The sequence below is a fragment of the Globicephala melas genome, chromosome X (genome assembly GCF_963455315.2).
Source record: "Globicephala melas chromosome X, mGloMel1.2, whole genome shotgun sequence".
In the NCBI taxonomy this organism is placed as follows: Eukaryota; Metazoa; Chordata; class Mammalia; order Artiodactyla; family Delphinidae; genus Globicephala; species Globicephala melas.
Window position 1 is genome coordinate 414,938 of NC_083335.1, and position 24,782 is coordinate 439,719.

Consider the following 24,782-nt stretch of genomic DNA (forward strand, 5'->3'; position numbering starts at 1 on the left):
TTATCATCCTCTGAAAAGCAATGACCATAGATGGCAAAGGGACATAAAAATGTCTTCATCGGGCTTCCCTGGTGGCGCAGTGGTTGAGAGTCCACCTGCCGATGCAGGGGACACGGGTTCGTGCCCCGGTCCGGGAGGATCCCACATGCCGCGGAGCGGCTGGGCCCGTGAGCCATGGCCGCTGAGCCTGCGCGTCCGGAGCCTGTGCTCCACAACGGGAGAGGCCACAACAGTGAGAGGCCCGCGTACCGCAAAAAAAAAAAAAAATGTCTTCATCCTTTAATAAAGTAATCCCATCCTGAAAATTTATCCTAGGGAAATAGTTCAACAACAGTTAGATTCCATATTCACTAATATACCTATTAACAATAATAATAGCCCATATTTATTAAGCACTTACTATGCACCAGGCACCATTTTAAACACTTAATTTAATCCTTACATCAATGAAATTAATACACTATCATGATACTTACATTAAAATGAGGAAAATGAAGTATAAATGACTTAAATAATTTGTTCAGAATTACAGAGCTAGTAAGTGGTAAAAGATGGTATTTAAACCCAGGCAGTATGGTTCTAGAACTCACAATTTTATCCCTATACTATATTCTGCCTGTCCTACGAAGGCATTATCCATCACAGAAATAAACTGAAAATAACCCGAATCTTCTGCAAGAGAGGAATGGTTCTATAAATTATGGTAAGATCCTTTATAAACAAAATATTTCTAAAACAATACAGAATGAGTTTAAGATTACAGTAATACCTTGGAGGTATTGCAAGTTCAGTTCCAGACCACCACAATAAAGCAAATATCACAATGAAACAAGTAACATGAATTTTTTGGTTTCCCAGTGCATACAAAAGTTATGTTTACACTATGCTGTAGTCTATTAAGTATGCAATAGCATTATACCTAAAAAAACACAATGTACATGTCTTAATTTTAAAAAACTTAATTGCTAAAAAATGCTAACCGTCATCTGAGCCTTCAGGGAGTCACAGCAGTAACACCAGAGATCACTGATCACAGATCACCATAACAAACATACTGAAAAAGTTTGAAATATTGCAAGAATTATTAAAATGTGACACAGAGACATGAAGTATGCAAAATACTGTTGGAAAAATGGCACTGACAGACTTGTTCAATGCAGGGTTGCTACAAACCTTTGATTTGTTAAAAAAACAAAAACAACAACAAAAAACCCCAGCAATATCCGTGAAGCACAATAAAGCAAAGTGCAATAAGAAGAGGTATGCCTGTATTTTCCTCATGTTTATGAATTTGTACTATTTTTTTTCCCCACAGAATAGCCTGGTTTCTCTTATTTAATGGCATGAACTTATAAAAGAGATGAACAAATATCTTCCTATTCTTCAACTAACTCTTCAACCTAATGTTATTTGTTAACATGTTCAGTTTCATCCAATAAGCCAGAGTCATCTTGGGTGGCAAAGTGAGAGTCACTTATTAAAAATTCAAATCCTTGGTATAATTCCCTGAAATTCTGATTCAGTAGGCCTGAGGTGGGGCCCTGGAATATATACTTAAGAGCCAAGCCTGTCTGGATGCAGGTGATTCACATGACCACGTTTTGTGAAACACAGTAACTATAAAATGCTTGAGGTCAGGGAATCCACTGATTCCCTCTTGGAATGCCTTTGGTATGAAGGACAGCATACAGAACAGAAATGCTCATGTGTCTCTTGAGCTGAACTCCTCTTGGAGTCTCTTCATTGCACTCTCTAAATGAAGGTGTTTCGCAGGGTTGTGTCCTCAGCCATCTTCTTTCTGGATTTCTCCACACACATATGTAGTAGCATGTTATAATTTCCAAATGACTTTCTCATACACTATATCCCTTGAACCTAAAAGCCTCAACTGACCATGTAACATGCTCCAGGTACTGTTCCATTTCTTAAAATTATCGTCTACACACTATCTCTGCTTCTCTATCTTCTTTTAATTCTTCTCTTCTATAATCTGGCTTTTCCCCTCAACACTCCACAAAACCATGCTTGTCAAGATCACCAACAGCCTCTACATTGCAAACTTCCGTGGTCATTTCTCTATTCTCACCTTACTTGACCTCTCAGAAATAGTCAACACATCTGAATAACCCTCCTTCTGGGAACACTCCTAAATGTCTGGCTGTTCCTTCTGTCTTCTTGCTGAATCCTTCTCCTCTAGCTGACCTCTAAGTGTTGACTTTCCATGGGTACTGGTTCTACACTCTCTTATCCTAGATGAGCTCATCTAGACCTGCCATTTTAAACATGCTTTATTTGCTGAAGATACATTGCATACAGAAAAAACCAAAGGCACAACCAAAGTTGAGGGAAAAACCAAAGACAAAACACAAGGCATACCAAATAGTTGAGGGAAAGGTAGATGAATAGAGACCCACAAAGAAGATGGAGGAGGACCAACCAGGAAAGTGAAAGGAAAGCCAGAAGAGTATGGTGGCCTTGAAGCCAAAGGAAAAGAAACCTTGAAGAAGGAACAAGTGTCACCTCCCAGCTCTGTTCACTGATACACAGTATTAAGACTATAAAACAGTCACTGAAATTTTATAAGGAAGGAGGTCATTGGTAAGGGTCAAAGAGACATGCAGTGGAGTGGGAAAAAAACACAAAGAGAAACAGAGATGAGAAATCATATGGTCCCTGAGACAAAGAGATGAAAAGGTAGCAGCCTCAGTCCTTTAGCAGCTTCAAGAAGAAAACTGAGTTTAGCAACAATACAAAAAGATCTAGTGTGCTAGCGGACCATAAGTTCGTTATGAAGTGTTATGATGTAATTGCTTAAAATGCTTATGTAATCTTAAATTACATTAAGAAACAGGGTATCTTGATCTCTTTAAGTACTATTGCCATTATACTCTGTGCTATTTAGAACACATGTGTAATACTGAGTTCAGTTCTAGGTACAGTATTCTAAGACTGGACAGAAGGGCAAAGTATGGTGAGAGACCTGGAGATTGTATCACTTGAAGAATGGCTAGAGGAACTAGAAATATTACACATGAAAAAGACAGCAATCTTCAAGTTTATATAAAGTATAGTCACCTAGAAGAGGGAGGACATTATTTGGAATATAACTAGGAACAGTGAATGTAAGTTATAAGGATAGCTATGTAAGTTATGCATAGCAGTGTTTTATTCAATAAAAGCAGTCCTCAATTTTAAAAATGCCTATTAAACATTGGGTACATTGCAACCGAAACTTTACTTTCCTCTCAGATGTCACTAATAAACATTTCTTGAGGGAACCTTCAAGATAGCACAGGAGTAAGATGTGAAAATCACCTTCCTCCCCACAAATATATCAAAAATACATCTACATGTGGAACAACTCCTACAGAACACCTACTGAACACTGGCAGAAGACCTCAGACTTCCCAAAAGGCAAGAAAATCCCCACGTAGCTGGGTAAGGCAAAAGAAAAAGGAAAAAACAGAGACAAAAGAATAGGGATGGGACCTGCACCTCTGGGAGGGAGCTGTGAAGGAGGAAAAGTTTCCACACCCTAGGAAGCCCCCTTCACTGGTGGAGATGGTGGGGGAAGCTTCAGAGCCACGGAGGAGAGCGCAGCAACAGGGATGCAGAGGGCAAAGCGGAGAGATTCCTGCACAGAGGATCGGTGCCGACCAGCCTCACCAGCCTGAGACGCTTGTCTGCTCACCCACTGGGGTGGGTGGGGGCTGGGAGCTGACTGGACCTGCCTAAGAGGCAAGAGACCACTGTTTTGGGGTGCGCAAGGAGAGGGGATTCAGAGTACCGCCTAAACGAGCTCCAGAGACAGGCGCAAGCCATGGCTATCAGCTCGGACACCAGAGATGGGCATGAGATGCTAAGGCTGCTACTGCAGCCGCCAAGAAGCCTGTGTGCAAGCACAGGTCACTATCCACACCTCCCCTCCCGGGAACCTGTGCAGCCCACCACTGCCAGGGTCCCGAGATCCAGGGACAACTTCCCTGGGAGAACACACGGCGTGCCTCAGGCTGTTGCAACGTCATACTGGCCTCTGCGGCCACAGGCTTGTCCCACATTCCGTAACCCTCCCTCCCCACACTGGCCTGAGTGAGCCACAGTCCCCTAATGAGCTGCTGCTTTAACCCCGTCCTGTCTGGACAGGAACAGATGCCTGAGGACGACCTACATGCAGAGGCGGGGCCAAACCCAAAGCTGAACCCCAGGAGCTGTGCGAACAAAGAAGAGAAAGGGAAATTTCTCCCAGCAGCCTCAGGAGCAGCAGATTAAATCTTCACAATCAACTCGATGTACCCTGCATCTGTGGAATACCTGAATAGAAAATGAATCATCCCAAAGTTGAGGCGGTGGACTTTGGGAGTAACTGACTTGGGGTCTGCTGTCTGGAACTGATTTCAGATTTTTATGTTTATCTTAGTATAGTTTTTAGCACTTATTATAATTAGTGGATTTGTTTATTGGTTTGGTTGCTCTCTTCTTTTTTTCATTATTACCTTTTTATTTTAATAATTAAAATTTATTTTTATTTTAATTATTAAAAAAACTTTTTTTTATTATTCTTTTTTTCTCTTTTTCTTCTGAGCCGTGTAGCTGACAGGGTCGTGATGCTCTGGCCTGGTGTCATGCCTGAGCCTCTGAGGTGGGAGAGCTGAGTTCAGGACATTGGACCACCAGAGAACTCGTGGCCCCACGTAATATCAATCAGCGAGAGCTCTCCTAGGGATCTCCGTCTCAACGCTAAGACCCAGCTCCACCCAACAGCCAGCAAGCTCCAGTGCTGGATGCCCCATGCCAAACAGCTAGCAAGACAGGAACACAACCCCACACATTAGCAGAGAGGCTGCCTAAAGTCATACTAAGTTCACAGACACCCCAAAACACACCACTGGTTGCGTCCTGCCCACCAGAACAACAAGATCCAGCCCCGCCCACCAGAAAACAAGCACATGTCCCCTCCACCAGGAAGCCTACACAATCCACTGAACCAACCTGACCCACTGGGGGCACACACCAAAAACAACGGAACTACGAACCTGCAGCCTGTGAAAAGGAGAACCCCAAACACAGTAAGTTAAGCAAAATGAGAAGACAGAGAACACAGCAGATGAATGAGCAAGGTAAAAACCCACCATACCAAACAAATGAAGAGGAAATAGGCAGTCTACCTGACAAAGAATTCAGAGTATGATAGTAAAGATCCAAAATCTTGAAAACAGAATGGAGAAAATACAAGATATTTAACAAGGGCCTAGAAGAACTAAAAAGCAAACAAACTATGATGAACAACACAATAAATGAAATTAAAAATTCTCTAGAAGGAATCAATAGCAGAATAACAGAAGAACAGATAAGTGACCTGGAAGATAAAATAGTGGAAATAACTACTACAGAGCAGAATAAAGAAAAAAGAATGAAAAAAATTGAGAACAGTCTCAGAGACTGCTGGGACAACATTAACCACACCAAGACACAAATTATAGGGGTCCCCAGAAGGAGAAGAGAAAAAGAAAGGGGCTGAGAAAATATTTAAAGAGATTACAGCTGAAAACTTCCATAACATGTGAAAGGAAATAGTCAATCAAGACCAGGAAGCGCAGAGAGTCCCATACAGGATAAATCCAAGGAGAAACACATCAAGACACATATTAATCAAACTATCAAAAATTAAATACAAAGAAAAAATATTAAAAGCTGCAAGGAAAAAGCAACAAATAACACACAAGGGAATCCTCATAAGGTTAACAGCTGATCTTTCAGCAGAGACTCTGCAAGCCAGAGGGAGTGGCAGGACATATTTAAAGTGATGAAAGGGAAAAACCTACAACCAAGATTACTCTACCCAGCAAGGATCTCATTCAGATTAGACAAAGAAATCAAAAGCTTTACAGACACACAAATTTAAGAGAATTCAGTACCACCAAACCAACTTTACAACAAATGCTACAGGAACTTCTCTAGGCAGGAAACACAAGAGAAGGAAAAGACCTACAAAAACAAACCCAAAACAATTAAGAAAATGGTAATAGGAACATACGTATCAATAATTATCTTAAATGTAAATGGATTAAATGCTTCAACCAAAAGACATACACTGGCTGAATGTATACAAAAACAAGACCCGTATATATGCTGTATACAAGAGACCCACTTCAGACCTAGGGACACATACAGACTGAAAGTGAGGGGATGGAAAAAGATATTCCATGCAAATGGAAATCAAAAGAAAGCCGAAGTAGCAATTCTCAGATCAGACAAAATTGACTTTAAAATAAAGACTAAAACAGGAGAAAAAACGGACACTACATAATGATCAAAGGATCAAACCAAGAAGAAAATATAACAATTGTAAATATTTATGCACCCAACCTAGGAGCACCTCAATACATAAGGGGAAATCGACACTAACACACTATCAGTAGGGGACTTTAACACCCCACTCTCACCAATGGACAGATCATCCAAAATGAAAATAAATGACACATTAAACAAGACAGACTTAATTAAAATGTATAGGACATTCCATCCAAAAACAACAGAATACACTTTCTTTGCAAGTGCTCATGAAAAATTCTCCAGGATAGATCATATCTTGGTTCACAAATCAAGCCTCAGTAAATTTAAGAAAATTGAAATCATACCAAGTATCTTTTCCGACCACAACTCTATAAGACTAGATATCAATTACAGGAAAAAACTGTAAAACATACAAACACATAGAGGCTAAACAATACGTTACTAAATAACCAAGAGATCACTGAAGAAATCAAAGAGGAAATCAAAAAGTACCTAGAAACAAATAACAATGAAAATACGATGACCCAAAACCTACGGGACACAGGAAAAGCAGCTCTAAGACGGAAGTATATAGCAATGTGATCCTACATCAAGAAACAAGAAAAATCTCAAATAAACAACCTAACCTTACACCTAAAGCCATTAGAGAAAGAAGAACAAAAATACCCCAAAGTTAGCAGAAGGAAAGAAATTATAAAGATCAGCTCAGAAATAAATGAAAAAGAAACGAAGGAAACAATAGCAAAGACCAATGAAATGAAAAGCTGGTTCCTTGAGAAGATAAACAAAATTGATAAACCACTAGCCAGACTCATCAAGAAAAAACGGGACAAGACTCAAATCAACAGAATTAGAAATGAAGAAAGAGAAGAAACAACTGACTCTGCAGAAATACAAATGATCATGCGACAACTACGAGCAACTGTATGCCAATAAAACGGACAACCTGGAAGAAATGGACAAATTCTTAGAAAAGTATAACCTTCCAAGACTGAACCGGAAGAAAGAGAAAATATGAACAGACCAATCATAAGCACTGAAATAGAAACTGTGATTAAAAATCTTCAACAAACAAAAGCCCAGGACCAGGTGGCTTCACAGGTGAATTCCATCACACATTTAGAGAAGAGCTAACACCTATCCTTCTCAAACTCTTCCAAAAAATGCAGAGGAAGGAACACTCCCAAACCATTCTACAAGGCCACCATCACCCTGATACCAAAACCAGACAAAGATGTCACAAAAAAAGAAAACTACAGGCCAATATCACTGATGAACAAAGATGCAAAAATTCTCAACAATATACTAGCAGAATCCAACAGCACATTAAAAGGATCATACACCACGATCAAGTGGGGCTTATCCCAGGAATGCAAGGATACTTCAATATATGCAAATCGGTCAATGTGATACACCATATTAACAAACTGAAGGATAAAAACCATATGATAATCTCAATAGATGTAGACAAATCTTTCAACAAAATTCAACACCCATTTATGATAAAAACTCTCCAGAAAGTGGGCATAGAGGGAACCTCCCTCAAAATAATAAAGGCCATATATGACAAGCCCACAGCCACCATCATTCTCAATGGTGAAAAACTGAAAATATTTCCTGTAAGATCAGGAATATGACAAGGGTGCCCACTCACCACTATTATTCAACATAATTTTGGAAGTTTTAGCCACGGCAATCAGAGAAGAAAAAGAAATAAGTGGAATCCAAATCGGAAAAGAAAAGTAAAACTGTCACTGTCTGCAGATGACGTAATATTATACATAGAGAATCCTAAAGATGCTACCAGAAAACTACTACAGCTAATCAATGAATTTGGTAAAGTAGCAGGATACAAAACTAATGCACAGAAGTCTCTGGCATTCCTATACACTAATGATGAAAAATCTGAAAGGGAAATTAAGGAAACACTCCCATTTACCATTGCAACAAAAAGAATAAAGTATCTAGGAATAAACCTACCTAAGGAGACAAAAGTCCTGTATGCAGAAAACTATAAGCCACTGATGAAAGAAATTAAAGACGATACAAACAGATGGAGAGATATAGCATGTTCTTGGATTGGAAGAATCAACATTGTGAAGATGACTATACTATGCAAAGCAATCTACAGGTTCAATGCAATCCCCATCTAACTACCAATGGCATTTATCACAGAACTAGGACAAAAAATTTCACCATTTGTATGGAAACACAAAAGACACTGAAGAGCCAAAGTAATCTTGAGAAAGAAAAACAGAGCAGGAGGAATCAGGCTCCCTGACTTCAGACTTTACTACAAAGCTACAGTAATCAAGACAGTATGGTACTGGCACAAAAACAGAAATATAGATCAATGGAACAGGATGGAAAGCCCAGAGATAAACCCATGCACATATGGTCACCTTATCTTTGATCAAGGAGGCAAGAATAGACAATGGACAAAAGAAAGCCTCTTCAATAAGTGGTGCCGGGAAAACTGGAGAGCTACATGTAATAGAATGAAATGAGAACACTCCCTAACACCATACACAAAAATAAACTCAAAATGGATTAAAAACCTAAATGTAAGCCCAGACACTATAAAACTCTTACAGGGAAATATAGGCAGAACACCTTATGACATAAATCACAGCAAGATTCTCTTTGACCCACCTCCTAGAGAAATGGAGATAAAAACAAAAATAAACAAATGGGATCTAACGAAACTCAAAAGCTTTTGCACAGCAAAGGACACCATAAACAAGACTAAATGACAATCCTCAGAATGGGAGAAAATAGCTGCAAATGAAGCAAGTGACAAAGGATTAATCTCCAAAATACACAAGCAGCTCATGCAGTTCAATATCAAAAAAAACAAACAGCCCAATCCAAAAATGGGCAGAAGATCTAAATAGACATTTCTCCAAAGAAGATATACAGATTGCCAACAAACACATGAAAGGATGATCAACATCACTAATCATTAGAGAAATGCAAATGAAAACTACAATGAGGTATCACCTCACACCAGTCAGCATGGCCATCATCAAAAATCTACAAACAATAAATGCTGGAGAGGGTGTGGAGAAAACGGAATCCTCTTGCACTGTTGGTGGGAATGTAAATTGATATAGCCACTATGGAGAACAGCATGGAACTTCCTTTAAAAAACTAAAAATAGAACTACCATATGCCCCAGCAATCCCACTACTGAGCATATACCCCGAGAAAACCATAATTCAAAGAGTCATGTACCACAGTGTTCACTGCAGCACTATTTACAATAGCCAGGACATGGAAGCAACCTAAAGTGTCCATCAACGGATGAATGGATAAAGAAGATGTGGCACATATATACAATGGAATATTACTCAGCCATAAAAAGAAACTAAATTGAGTTATTTGTAGTGAGGTGGATGGACCTAGAGTCTGTCACACAGAGTGAAGTAAGCCAGAAAGAGAAAAACAAATACCGTATGCTAACACATATATATAGAATCTAAAAAAAAAAAATGGTTCTGAAGAACCTAGAGGCAGGACAGGAATAAAGACACAGACATAGAGAATGGACTTGAAGTCACGGGGAGGGGGAAGGGTAAGCTGGGATGAAGTGGGAGAGTAGCACTGACATATATACACCCCCAAATGTAAAACAGATAGCTAGTGGGAAGCAGCTGCATCTCACAGGGAGATCAGCTCGGTGCTTTGTGACCACCTAGAGCGGTGGGATAGGGAGGGTGGGAGGGAGACGCAAGAGGGAGGGGTATGGGGATATATGTATACATATAGCTGATTCACTTTGTTATACAGCAGAAACTAACACAACATTGTAAAGCAACTATACTCCAATAAAGATGTTAAAAACAAATAAGCATTTCTTACTCTCTCCTATACTGCTAAAAATCACACCTGTAATCAAGTCTCACATGGGCCCACTATTATTATCTTGCAATAGAATCTGTAATGTCTTAATGAATATTGGGACAATAGAAACAACTGTGGCCAGAAGAATACTGCATTTGAAGTCCGAAAACATGGCTCTGCTAATTATTAGCAGTATGTGAATGTCCATTAAATGATAAAGTGCTATATAAGATCAGATTCAAGAAGAAAAAGAATTAAACTATAAGCCAGAAAGAGAAGAAAAAAAAAAGATAATGGAATATAAAGGAAAGTTGTCTTAACACTGTCCCTCCCTGTTCTCTTACTCACTCCTTGCTTGGTCCCATAGCCATCATCCCAATTCTACTACATTCCTGCTAAGAATCTTGTATGAGTTTCCTGTGGCTGCGTGACAAAGTACCAAAAGATGCAAGGCTTAAAATAACAGAAATTTATTGCCTCATAGTTTTGGAGGCCAGAAGCTCGAATTCAAGATGTTGGCAGGTCCATGCTCCTTCTGAAATCTGTAGGGGAGAATCTCTTCTAGAATCTCTTCCTAGTTTCTGGTGGTTTGCTGGCAATCCTTGGCGTTCCTTGGCTTGTAGCTGCAGCACTTCAATCTGTGCCTCCATAGTCACATGGCATTCTCCACGTGTGTCTATGTCTTCACGTGGTAGTCTCTGCGTCTCTTCCCTTCTTATAAGGACACCTACTCCTGTATGACCTCACTTTAACTTACATCTTAATTACATCTGCAAAGACCCTATTTCCAAATATGGTCCCATTCACAGATAGCAGGGGTCAGGATTCAACATCTTTTTTGAGGACACAACAAATCCCATCTTGGGAACTCACCAGTCCTCCCAAATCACTCCTACTCTCCCCTCTCCACATATTCATATCACCCCAACTTGCCTCCCTCTCTTCTCCAAAACCTCTGTCTCACATCCTTCCATAATCATATTAGAGGCCTGTCCTTAGAACGATGGGCCAGAAGAGCAACCTCCAACAGCTTAGAGTTAGAAAGACCAGTTTCTACTGCCCAGAAAGTTTTAAGGAAAGAACATTTTTGTTTCAGTTGCTGGGATTCCAAAAAAAAGATATGCTACGGGGGAATCCGAGTGAGAATTCTGAATGTAGTTTTTTATAGAGGAATTATTAGAAATTGTGGTGAAGGTCTTTAAGTCCATTAAAGGTTATATATGATGCTATTCGTTGGCGTAACAACCGAAATGTCGTAAGTAGCATTATTTATAGAAAAAAATGCACCCAGAGTTTCAAACAATAATCTTACAAAGGAAATTCTGGGATATATCCATTTGTAAGGGATTGCCTGCATTAAAAATATTGCTAACAAAATAGCACAGCAACAACATAAATGTCCCTCCTCAGTGGAGGCATCTTCAAATGGAAGTTGAAGATGGTTTCAGGGAACTGAGTAGGGTAAAAGGACGAGTCAGTGTTTCTCACACTCAAGTCTTTGTGTTCTGAGAAATTTTTTAATTCTGTATTTTTATTTTGATAACATTAAAAATATATACGAATACCCGGATTATCTACATGTATACCATATAAATGAGTGATGGCAAACAATTCAGTGCTGCATTTGCATTACGAAGGCATAGGTGCCAAGAAATTCCCTAAAACAGTGCTTAATTTTTAATGTATTGGAGGCATGTCTGGCTGCTCCTAGGCTGACACATCCTAAAATCATAATGACAATCATGACTCAAGCACTCTTGTATTCCTGTTGTGTTTTTTAATCAGTTATAAGGACAAAATTTATACTTTGCAGTAACGATTTACATCTGAAAGATATCTGCATGGAAAAAGACTTTTATTTTTAAGAACTGAGACTTAGTTTTCTGACATTCTGAAAATGACAGTGTGGAAGAATAACTAACTCATAAATTATCTCAAGCTAAGCAAAAAATAATACTCAAAGGTGTTTGTACCAAATGGAACCCAAATGATACTATAATGTGCTATATGAATAAACACTGCGCAACTATTCAAACAGAAGAAAGAAATGGAAGAATTAACTCGTCACATAGCGCATGGCAATAGCCAATGCCAAATCAAAAGAAAGCATTTTGTATCATTATCTGTATTACTGCAAGGAAATGTATTATGTTTAATCCTTGCAACAGTTCATTAGCAGAATGTTTCACAGGAAATACATTATGGAAATTAAATTTTTTCCACCATTGTATCATGGGGCATACTATTAAATTGTCCCATTAAATTAAATGTGGGGGGCATGGAAGGTGCTCAGGAAAAAGATGGGAACTCATTTTAGGAGACAGGTATGAAACAAGAGAAGGCACAGAAGTGAGAACATGCTTGAGAAGGTAAATAAACTAGCCTGATGAGATGGAATGGTCCACATTTGGCAAATGAGAAGGTTTTGGGATAAGTCTAATGGCCATATGTAAAAAGAAGGCCTTGTATAAATTAAGTAACTTGTATTTCCTCAAATAGTTTTTCTATTTCAGTTCAACACATGTTCTAAGGCTTTACTATATGGCACCCAATATAGTAAACACTGGAGGTATGAAGACCAGCAAGAAAGGACGTCTATACTCAAGGAAACCATAGTAAAATATGGAAGACAGACATAAACAAATAAATGCAATAGACTTGAAGGGTGAATAATCTAAGAATGCACCAATTGTTTAGAAGATTCCTTAAAGTTTTGTGATTATCTCATCTTGGATGAAGAAAAAAAAAATGCAGGTGTCAGCCTATGTATTGGGAATTCCCTCAGTATACAATTATTTCTTCTTGGAAGAGAGGTCAAAGTCTGTTTTATCCTTACTAGGTTCTCAATGTCCAGCATAGTGCCTGACATATAATAATCCCTCAAATATTTAATAAACACTGAGCATGCTTTGGTTTTAAATATACTATAAATGACAGATAACTTTATATTCAGTAGGACCTGGCAGGAACAATAGTTTGATTACCAAACTATCTCCCTAAGATAAAGGAGTCGAGCTGAGAATAATCCAATCCTCAACTCTTCTTAGGGAGGAACTAAGCAAATGACAGAAAAGCCACCAATTCTGATGTAATAACCTTGGAGGAGACAGAAGAATCAAGAACAAACATTGATATGAGAGAGAAAAAGAAGAAGTGTTTATGAAAATCCTGAAGTCTGGTCACAGATCAAGACTATTCTTGTTGGTATTACAAATATTCTTTTGGGGTGATGCTCTGAGACCCAACCCAACCCTTCTAACTTTCTCAGGACAGGAGACTACCCTGTCAAGTAAAACATTTGTTCTATTTTCCTTTAACCACCACCACCATATAACATCACCTTGATTCTCGTTTGCCCCTTCCACACACACTCACAAATATGTAAGCTACTGAGAGTAGCGATCTCCTATGTCTTGTTTCCAGCTATATCCCTTGCACTTAGAAGAGTGTCTAGCACATATTAGCTGTTCAATAAATATGTGTTAAACAAAACATATGAGTGGCTCTGCTCTCAGTCACAGCTTTTCAAAGGGAAAAAACGTCCGAAACATGACAGTATACTCCGGGATCAAGGGTGGGACAATGGAGGTACAGGTAGTTGAGAGCAATTAATAAGACAAAAAGAAAAGGACTTGATAACTGATTGTTTGTGGGGGTTATGGAGGAGGGAGGTGTAAAGCATTTACTAAAGAGTCTAGTACGTGGTCAGTTTCTTGAATATTGGCCAACAGTAATAAGAAGAACAACACTGTACAGGTCTGACGCTGAGGAAATAGGTCGGGGCAGAGATATAGAGCTCCTATCCGAACTGAGGAAGAAGAATTACAACACTGGGCCTTGGAGGAAGGGCACGCAGAGGGCTAGGAGCCTAGAAGTAGGAGGTTAACCAGAAAGTGACGTCATCGAAACAAGGGCGTAGAGAGTTTTTAGAAGATTCAAGAAATCTCAAGATATTCAAATGGTACAAAGAGGTCTTGCAGAATGCAAACTGAGGGAAAGTTAACATTCTTTTTTCCTCTGTAACAACTTAAGTGACGCATTCTGACTCTTTCACTCGAGGCCCTGTTAGCGGCATAAAACGCACTTCACCAAAACTGGACCTGTCCGACAATTCGAACTGTCGACACCAGAGAAGCCCTAGTCAACCTTGCAGTGCCTCCTAATTCCACCTTCCCGTCGACACCTCTGCCCTCCCTCTGCCATCGTCTCCCCGCCTTCGGCCCAGCGCTCCCCGCTGCTTTTACCTGTCTGGACACCGTGTGAGAACTCGGGGATCGGGACAGAGTCGCGCCGGTTAGCGCGGGGTCGCCAACTGCCTGCTCCCGGAGGAGGCTGAACCAGACGCCGCCGGCTTCCGCAAAAGCGCCCCGCCCGCGCGCGGCTTCCTGGGAATGTGAGCGCTCCTCCAATGGGAGCGAGAGGAGGGGAGGGGCCTGCTGCGTTCCCAGCCTCCGCACTTCCCAGGAGCCGCACTGCATTCTGGGAGTGGTAGTTTCGGCTGGCCTATCGCCGAATATGTCACTCGCTCCATCAACAATTCTTGTCATAAACAACATCAAGCGCTGTTCCTTAGAGAAAGCAAGAGAATGCCCGGCCACAAAAAGTCCACCGGCGGGATAAATGAAGAGCCGAGCTTTCCCCACCGTCTCCCTGCTTAGTCTCAGCAGGTAACGTCGCCTGTTACTTCACAGACAAGATAGAATTCATCTGACAGGAATTCCCTCTACTTTCGCCACGAAATTTTTTTAACCTCCTTGGATCCCTCAGCAATCCTTTCTCCCATTCTTTTGCAATAATAAAAATGGTAATAATAATAATAAACCAACTACTTCTCCTTTGATGTAAACTCCCTCATCCCCTTTACATCCCTATTCCTTCTTACTTACTCAGTCGAGCTCCACTAATAAACTAGTCTGTCTCGTGTCTCAACGGCTCCCTGCTTATTTGCCCTTTATTATCAGCATTTAAAGATTGTCAAAGTTTCTCTCATCTAAAATATTCCAAAGTCAGCTTTCTCAACCCCACACCACCCCAAACCTCTCACCACACACAGACTTAACTTCTCCTTTCCAGTCAAAATTCTCAACCGTGTTGCTAGAATAGACACTTTTTAACCATTACAATACTTCAACTCTGCAGGATTTTACATTGGTTATTCCCTCCTTCTTGAAACCCGCTTAGTTTGGGCTGCTTTAACAAAATACCTCAGACTGAATGGCTTAAGCAGAAATTAATTTTCCACAGTTCTGGAGGCTGGCAAGGTTCAGACTAGGGTGCCACAGTATGGTGGGGTTCTGGTGAGGACCTGCTTCCTGGCTTGCAGACTGCTGCCTTCTTGTTGTGTCCTCATGTGGTGGAGAGATAGTATCTCTCACACATCTCTTATAAGGGCACTAATCCCATTCATGAGGGCCCCACCCTCATGATCTAATTAACTCCCAAAGATCCACCTCCAAATACAATCACATTGAGGATCCAGGTTCTAATATATAAATTGGGGTGGGAAGAACACAAACATTCACTTTATAGCACCCTTTATTCTCTTAGCTTTTTCTAAGATGCTGCACTCTTCTGGTTCCCCTCCCACTTTTGTGGCAGATCCTCATTTTCCTTTGAAATGTTCATTTTCCATAGGGCTCTTCCTTACACTCTCTTCTTTTCTTAGTCGTCAAACTTTTCTTGGGTGATCTTAACTAATCCCATTGCTTTGATTATCATCTGTATGCTGATGATTCTCACATATAGGAAGCCCGGACAAGACTCCTGTAACCCAGACTGAAATATCTAATGAAAGCTGGGCATCTCTTTCAGGCACCTAAAACTTAATGTAGTCTTTAGTTGACCTAATACATTTCTACTCTCCCCTCTCCCATAAGCTGCTCCTCCTTCTCCTCTAATCCCATCTCAGTAAAGGGCACAACCATGCAATCAGTTGCCCACACCAGAAAGCTGGGTATCATTTTGAATGCTTTCACTCCCTCATAGTTCACATCCAAATAATCAGCAAGCCATGTTAATTCCATTCCCTAAATATCTCACTTGTCAAACTTCAGTTTTCTCATCTTTGAAATGAAGATAATAATGGCACCTGTCTTCAAAGATGGCTGCAGTGATAAATGAGCACTACTGCCTGGCAAAGAGCAAGCACTCAAGGACAATAAGCATGTACTGAACAAGCATTATATTTGTCATTAGTTCTTCTTTATTAGGTCTTACATAATGATAGCTAGCATTTACTTCATACTTAGGGAGAAAGAAAAGGAAAATGAGAAATGGTGAGATATTTTGTGTAGGTTACAATCCACTGCATTCCTCAGTATTTTTCCAATCATGACAAAAAGATAGCAGTAGTCACGAGGCACTATACAAACTGTTCTACTCTAATGTGTGCAATATATGCCATACCTTATTTACTGTTATCAGCTCTGGCTGGGCTACAGACATTAAAAAAATCATGACAAATGATCTGAGCACTAGAAACCAGAAGTAATATCTCTGTACCTACAGTATCTCCTTCACCATCTCCCTCCCACCCACTCCTCATCACTTGAAATTGTTCTATCTAAAACAAAATCTGATCATTTCCAACTTCTACTTAAAATCTTAATTCACTCCCCATTATGTAGAGGATAAAGTCTAAGATTCTAAACGGAGAATTCAAGGCCCTCAATGACCTGACCTCTCTCTACCTTCCCTGCTTCATATTCTGCTTCTCTCACCAACACATCCTGTGCTCAAGCCTACTCTTGTATGGTGTCATTCACTAATTCATCCATCTATCTATTCCTCCAACAAATATGTACTAAGTGCCTACTATGAGCCAGGCCTATTCTGGATCCTGGTGATATAGCAGTGAACAAGACAGACAATGTCCTTGCCTACTGGAGTTAACACTTCAATGCCATGCTCTTTCATGCCTCAGTGACTTTGCACAGGCTGCCTCCCTTATCTAAGTCTTATTTACCCTTCAAGACATATCTTAAATATCACCTCTTAATTTTCCAGCCAAGTACACGCTGTTTTAAGCTTTTTCATCCTCTGCAAAGGTTTACTTTTCATCTTAATATTAATTTAATTTTATTTAATACCTATTATTTGAGATGTTACTTTTTTAAAAAAATTATTTATTTACTTTTGGCTGTGTTGGGTCTTCATTTCTGTGCAAGAGCTTTCTCTAGTTGCGGCGAGCGGGGGCCGCTCTTCATCGCGGTGCGCCGGCCTCTCACTATCGCCGCCTCTCTTGTTGCGGAGCACAGGCTCCAGACGCGCAGGCTCAGTAGTTGTGACTCACGGGCCTAGTTGCTCCACGGCATGTGGGATCTTCCCAGACCAGGGCTCGAACCTGTGTCTCCTGCATTAGCAGGCAGATTCTCAACCACTGCGCCGCCAGGGAAGCCCGACAGCATAGTATCTTAGAAAGAGAAGTTTTGGATCCGGACAGTCCTGAGTTAATAGCTATATGAACTCTAAATGTTGCCTCAATTTAGAGGTTTTAGAGCTCTATCAAAGCCCCTCTTGTTACTCTATATTCTCTCCTAAAGTAATCTCACCTGTGCTTCAAAATTTGTATCTCTAGCACAAGCATTTATACTGGGAAATCAGGGAAAGTTCTCTCTGATGGGGTAATATTTAAGCTGAAATATAAATGTCAAGAAGGAATCAGCCATAAGAAGATCAGAGGGAACAGAAATAAAGCCATAGTGACTGGAGGGTAGTGGAAGTGAGGGGAGAGTAGTAGGAGAGGAGATCACACAGGCCTTTCTGCTCCTCAAACATGTCAAGCTCCTCCTCACTTTATATCTTTGCACCAGCTCTCTCTGCTTGGAGTTTGTTCCCTCTTATCTTTTTGTGGCCAGAGGGTCTTGCAAGGCTGCGTAAGCTAGAAGAAGGAGTTTGGACTTTATTCTAAGTGTAATGGGAAATAGAGAGGTTCAAGCAAAGGAGTGAAATGATGTATGGGTTTTAAAAAATTATCTGGCTTTATTTAGCATACCAATATACTGTCTACCCTGGTAATAAATTAATATGTACAGTTTTCAAAATATGTTGGGTAGTTTCCAAGAGGAGTGCTTCTGGATGTGTATACTACAGTGCATGCAGAACCATTTAAATAGGTGACTTTATAATTTGATAATTTTCAAATTTAGAAGTTCTGTTACCATTTCATCAGGTTACTGAAAAATGGATTCTCTTTTTTTATAATACATGATTTTAGATAGTATGAGCTTATGGAGTAAAGGTTTCAATTTCCATTTCAGTTCCTGCAGCTACCAAACCTGGAATTATAGAACTGATGGTTTAGATAACCTAATCCAGTCTCCCAATTATACACATGACAAAGATTACAAAGCTAAGAAGAGATGGAGCCTGGATTACAAACTAGCTTTCTTATAGTAGATGCTCCAGAACTGTCTGTTGTGCTAAAATAAGATACATATGTCATACAGAACTCTAGTCATATCTGAGAGATCCTGGTTTTACATTCTGCTTAACAGGATTGGATCGTGATGTGTTATTTTGTAGTTCACAAACAAATCTAGTGACTGTTGTTTTGGCATCAACATCATTCACATTATTGCAATTTATCACTGATCACCAGTGCTATTTATGCTTCTTTTCTCCTGGATATTTGGACTTGGGCAAATTTTCTTCCTGTTCGTCTGTGCTCAAAATAGATCTACCTTGAGAATGCCTGTTCTCCTTTGAAATTCACAATCAGTAGAGGGAGCTAACACATTATCAATATCTACAAAATCATTGACATTTGAGTATGGGACAGTTTGTTTCTCTTTGTAGCTCATTCCAGTTAGTGTCATCACACTTCCTGCTCTGTTGGCCTTAGCCATCAATGGTTCCAACACCAGCTTTGGCAAAGCAGCTGTGGATTACTTCTGAGGTTTCTATCCCACATAGCAATGAAATTTCTCATCATACGAAGGACATGCCGTTTCTTTACATCTGCAATAGAACAGTGCTTCTCATAACATACCAAGCACTTCCATCATCCAACTTTTGATGATTTATTATTTCTCAGTCAAATGGCTACACGTAGCCATGGTGCTGGCAGGCAAAAATAAAAGACTACAAACGTTTTAATTTAAACCTCTTGTTTCCATGTGCAGCTAACAGTAATAGAATGTTCACATTCTGGTAAGCCATTTTACTTTCTAATTGCAGGAGCCATTTCCCAAACAACCTGCCAGACATCAGTGCATTTTTGTTAAGTTTATATACACACAGGAAAGTTGTGTATAAAAGGGGAGTTTTCAAATTTCCATATTGATTCTAATTTCTTGCTCCTCTCAGCATTCTAATGGAGGAAAGCTGATGACCCAGCTTTCTTTATATATTTATTTTTCTCCAGGACAACATTCTTCTGTCAGAGTGTTCCTCTGGTTTGGTCACAGATTATAGAGGTGCATTAGATATGCCCCCAAGGACACATCTATTCAGATTTGGCTTCTCATTTTCAAGACAATCACCAGCAAACAGAGTTATTGTAGGTGCTTCACTGTTTAGGTTAAGTAAAATGATATTGTGATAATGCTGAAAGCATTGTTGCCAGTCATAAAGACTTGACATCAACTCCCATCTGAAGAGCAATTTCATTAGCCTATTCTAAAAACAAGTGAGCATCCAGATATAGAAATATCTGCCCTGGTCTGGCAAAATTATTCAAGTGTTCCACTTACTAAGTTGGCATATTTTGCTCTTCTCATTCTGTTATGAATTTTACCTCCCTCAGCTCCTTGACTTTTTCCAGTTTTCAAAAAAAATACAGAATATTCATGAGGAAATTCCAAGTTTTTTGACCATTTAACTTTTTGACTTTTCTTTTTTATCCACGAACATTTAGTCCTGGAGAAATTGGCAGCTCACTATATTTTCACTTTAATGGCATGACAAACACTGCATGGAGTGTAACAGAAAAGGCCTGCTTCATAGAACATGAACATTCTCAAAAAGGCAAGACCAAGGGCAAGCCTGAGGCTTGGTGCAGGAGATGAAAGTGCAGCACTGACAAGGCAACTAAGTGTCTTAAGTTCCAAAGTTTCCAAAGCAAAGGTGATGTCAAACTGTAAAATGGGCTACTTTGAATTATTTTTATAACCAAGTCAAAAATAAGGGATACTAATGACTTTGGGGTAGATACTGCTGCTATCAGACAGCAAGTAATTAGGTTTAAGACATTAAAATGATGAAACAGAGGGAAAGAAAGCACTGACTTGAAATTATCCTCCTTTACAATTCTGATGAAAAATTGAGAACACTTAGAGTTCAAAGCTCTAAGCATAAAATCCATACGTTGGCTTACTTATAATCTGATGTAAAGAATCCACAATCTAACGCAATAACAAACCACAAAACTGGTGTCCCTATGGGAGAGGCCTGTAACTTGACATTTGTTTTTTCCACCTTGCCTCATTTCCAATTGTTTAGAATTTTTGACTCCTCAAGCCTTCAGCCTTTAACCAATGATTTGCTGGTGGAAGGGGCTGGGATTGTTTCTCCACACATAAACTGATCTTTGTCATCAATCACTTTCATAATGAGAGAACATCCAGGACACATAGCAATGTCTTCCCCATTCTCCAACTCTTCCTTGGTAGGGATGAAGATGCCTATATAAGTTATCCCCACATGCACAGGGGTAGAAATACATGTCTAAGGCGTGATCATATTGCACGTCCATGATTTCTATCTTGGAACAGAGCTGGTATGTTCCTACCTTTGAGTTTTTGCATCAGCTGTTTACTCAGCACTGAACGCTGAACCTCCATATCTGTGCACATGTCTTTCTCTGGTATCAAATAGTATTCTAAGATAAATATATATTACTGCATTTAATCATTAGTGTAATGGTAGGAAGTCGTTATTATTGTCATCAACCTTTTTTTCCAGATAAGAAAACCGTGGCTTCAAGTTGCACAGAAACTGAAGGGGCCAAGGTTTGCCTCCCGAGGTCTTGGCTTCCTAACCCACCCCGTCTTTCATAAGTTTCAGAAGTTCCTTAAGAGGGAGTGCAAGGAAGGATAGGCAATCAGTGTTGGTTGACTAAATCCAACAGTTCCAGATCGACCTGTTTGCTTCCGTTTGTCCCCTCCATTTCTGTTCCTGTGTCCTGGGCCTTCCTGTCACTTTGAAAAGGGACGATTACAACGCAGAAGCGCAGAGATGGGAGAAGGAGCAGAAATCTCACATTTCTCAGCAAAATGGTTGTAAGACAGTCCGTAAGTGCTACCGAAGGGTGAAGTATTTCAGAGTACACAGCCCAGGGACCTTGGCAGAAAGGGCCCAAGGGGCCCAGAGCTTGAAACAGAGCCGGGAACAAGGTCAGGGGACAGAGACCAGGCAGGCCTGGTGTTGTGTCACTGCCTGTGGCAGCTTCTCTGCTAAGGGTGCAGCGCTCCAGTGAGGAATGGAAGGGTAGGAGGGCCGCTACCCTTCCATACTGAACATGGCCGCTGAATGCGGGCTCGTGACCCCGGTTCGGAAAAGCAGCGGGAAACCGACCGAACCTGTGACCTTCTTCAAGGGGCAAGGGAACAGAACAGTCATGAAGAGCAGGTTAGCTTTGGTTTTCTTTTGTTTCTTTTATTGCTTCTCAAAAACACAGTGAGCAGGGTTTCATCTCCCTCCCCACTCGGCTCGGGATTTACCTGGAGCACTTCTCTGACAGGGTGGGGGGTCGGGGTGGGGACCACCGATAGAGTCCAGTCCTAGAGTCTAAAATAGTAAGGCTCACAGGGGTTGCTCTAAATCATCCCGGGGTTAGAGACTGTGGAGCTGGGACTAGAACCCAAGGCGGCTGCCACCCACACCTTTGGTGTCCCCAAGGCATCACAAGCCTTTTTTTTTTTTCCTTCCCACTACAGCCTTCAACTTTATTTCAAATCCGTGGCCGCGGTAGTTCCCTGTAAGGAAAAGAAATTTAAAAAGGCTTCAGAGGGCTTCCCTGGTGGTGCAGTGGTTGAGAGTCCGCCTGCCGATGAAGGGGACACGGGTTCGTGCCCCGGTCCGGGAAGATCCCACATGCCGCGGAGCAGCTGGGCCCGTGAGCCATGGCCGCTGAGCCTGTGCGTCGGAGCCTGTGCTCTGCAACGGGAGAGGCTGCAACAGTGAGAGGCCCGCATACCGCAAAAAAAAAAAAAAAAAAAAAAAAAAAGGCTTCAGATAGCTTACATGTAAAGATAATGGTTTTCATGCTATGTTTTAAGAGTATCTGAAAGCTGTGAGTCCATATGTAACACAATGGAAATCAAGGGATATATGTTTTTAATTTGGGTATCTTACTTCCTTCTGGGAAGTAATTGCAGAGTGTTTTGGAAGCTGTGTAAAAAAAAAGTGGCTGGAATTCATTCAGGTATCCTGTGGCTCACAAGATCTCTAGGATACACTCTTGCTCAACTCTGCATTCTATCTTCACACAGCTGTGCAGATAATTAGCTTTGTTGAGAGATGGAAATACTTTTTGCAAGAAGACAGTAAGTTTCTAAGTATAATGGAAAGTCATATAGAAATTTAAGAGGATTGAATCAACATACAGGCTAATGGCTTCTATTTAGCAAACATTTATTGGAGCCTGCTGAAGATCAAGAACTGGGAGACTACAAACAAGGATAAAACCATACGTTCACAATCTGGGTCAAGGTACTTAGCATGGTAGAACAATAATTGATATGAGAGAGATTTTATGAACAAAGTAGGCAGAGGAAAGGAAACATTAACATTTTATTTATTGAACATATATTTAATGAGTCCCTGCTATGTCCGAGATACTACTGCAACAGTACACAAAACACAGTTCCTGCTCTCTTGGAGACTGCAGTGGCTGAGTTCCTACTAAGTGTCAGGCACATTCTTACATTCATTTTTTTAGATATATGTGGTCTCAGTTAATATTCCAACAACCCTGGGTAGTATCTTCTTGAGGTCCATATCTTAAAATTTCAGTAACAACTAGAATTTTACAAACAATCCATAAACATCTCTTTATGTAGATATATAAAAGAACATGGTGAAAATGGTGAGAAATCTTGGGCTTAACTCTTGTTAAATGTTAATAGCAAATCAGAAATTCAAATCCAATGTCTCTTTTTACTCCACGGTCCCCATATACCTTTATACAATGCAGCTTCCTGTGGGGCCAAGCCCAATCTGACTTCACAGTCAAACTGCATCTTAAAAGATGAGTGGGACAGGAGCATAATAGAGACAAAGGTTACTGCTTATGTAATAAATCCCACAGAAAGAACTTTTCTTCAGTCATTAAGGTAACATGATTTAGTTATCCAGACTTACTGAGTTATTCATACAATTTTAGCCTGCCAAATTAGGAAGGCCAACATTCTAGGAAATTTTTTTAGAAGTTATTGCCATGACTTTGATTACCTGCAATTAAACAGAGCAGTTCAGTTCAACAAACTTTACTGAGCCATAATGTGCCAAGAAGTATGCTAAGTACTAGAGATACATGCTCTGAAAAGACTTAAATAATATATGCAATTGAGACATTTTTGTCCTGGATTTTGTTACAATTCTGATTTCAATACAATTCATATGACTTCATCTTTCTGACTCTCTATAAATTATGAGGTTGTATTAGCTGGTCATTAAGAAAAATTTTTATAATTTAGCTGTATTAGAATCTGGCAAAAAGCCTTTTTTAAGTGGTTACTTTTCTCTTTCAAATTTTGCTGCATTCTATGGTCTGGTACTTGATACTGAGGAATAACATAATAATCTTTCACTGTATCTTGGTTGGCAGGTGCTGGCAGTTGATGCATATAGAAGTTGTATCACATTTTTATTGCCCAAGGAGGACCCTAAGAAACTCTCATTATATGATCATGAAGAAGTGAATGTAAATGTCCATTCACCAAGAATTTGGTGGTTTCTTCCTAGAACCATTGGACTAAAACATTGATCCTTTAACACCAGTGTATGCATAGGCTACACAAGAATCACCTGGGGTGTTAGCTGTTAGCATAGATTCCTGGCCTACAAAGTCACATTTTTGAGGGTGTAAGATGAGTATCTGTATTTGTAGCAAGGAACACAAGTGATGCTGATAAGCTTAGAAAATACTGCAAAAGCAGAGACTATGGAAACCTATTTAATTCCCCAATTCCAAAATAGGATCAGATTTAATCCTAAACTGGGATCAGATTTTTCAATTTGCAGTAGTGCCTACCAGAGTTAACAACACAAACAGAATGTCGTTTAGTAGATATAACCAAAATCTATCATCCTGTAGTTTCAAGTCCATTTACTGTCCATAGTCTCTAGGATACACTGCTACCGAGGTCTAATTTCAGCTGCCACTTTGTAAAACAAATGCAAATGAAATCTGTCACTAGACAGACTATAAGCCTCATTATTTTCCAACCTTATTCAAAACCTACTTTCATTTGATAAGTCATAAAAGTTTTTTAAGTTACACAAGTAATGCATGATCAGTAATAGAAAAATCTGAAAATGCAAGTAGGTAATAAGGAAAATATAAAAATCAACCTTAATCCTACCATTTAGGGTATATATCTCACAAGACTTTACATGTATATAGACGTGTGTATGTGTGTGTAAAAAATTACTTTAATTTTTTTCTGAGTGTGTATGATTTATGACATTGTATAGGAAAGCAA

General features: G+C 39.9%; 1 protein-coding gene across 1 annotated transcript in view; it reads right to left on the reverse strand.

Annotated features, from left to right (window-relative positions):
* VAMP7 (vesicle associated membrane protein 7) overlaps positions 1-14,514 on the reverse strand; it is a 65,916-nt gene extending 51,402 nt beyond the window's left edge. The window contains exon 1 of the mRNA XM_030850203.2: positions 14,382-14,514. The gene's annotated coding sequence lies outside the window, so the exon portion shown is untranslated. The remainder of the gene's footprint in view (positions 1-14,381) is intronic.
* Positions 14,515-24,782: the final 10,268 nt, after the last annotated feature.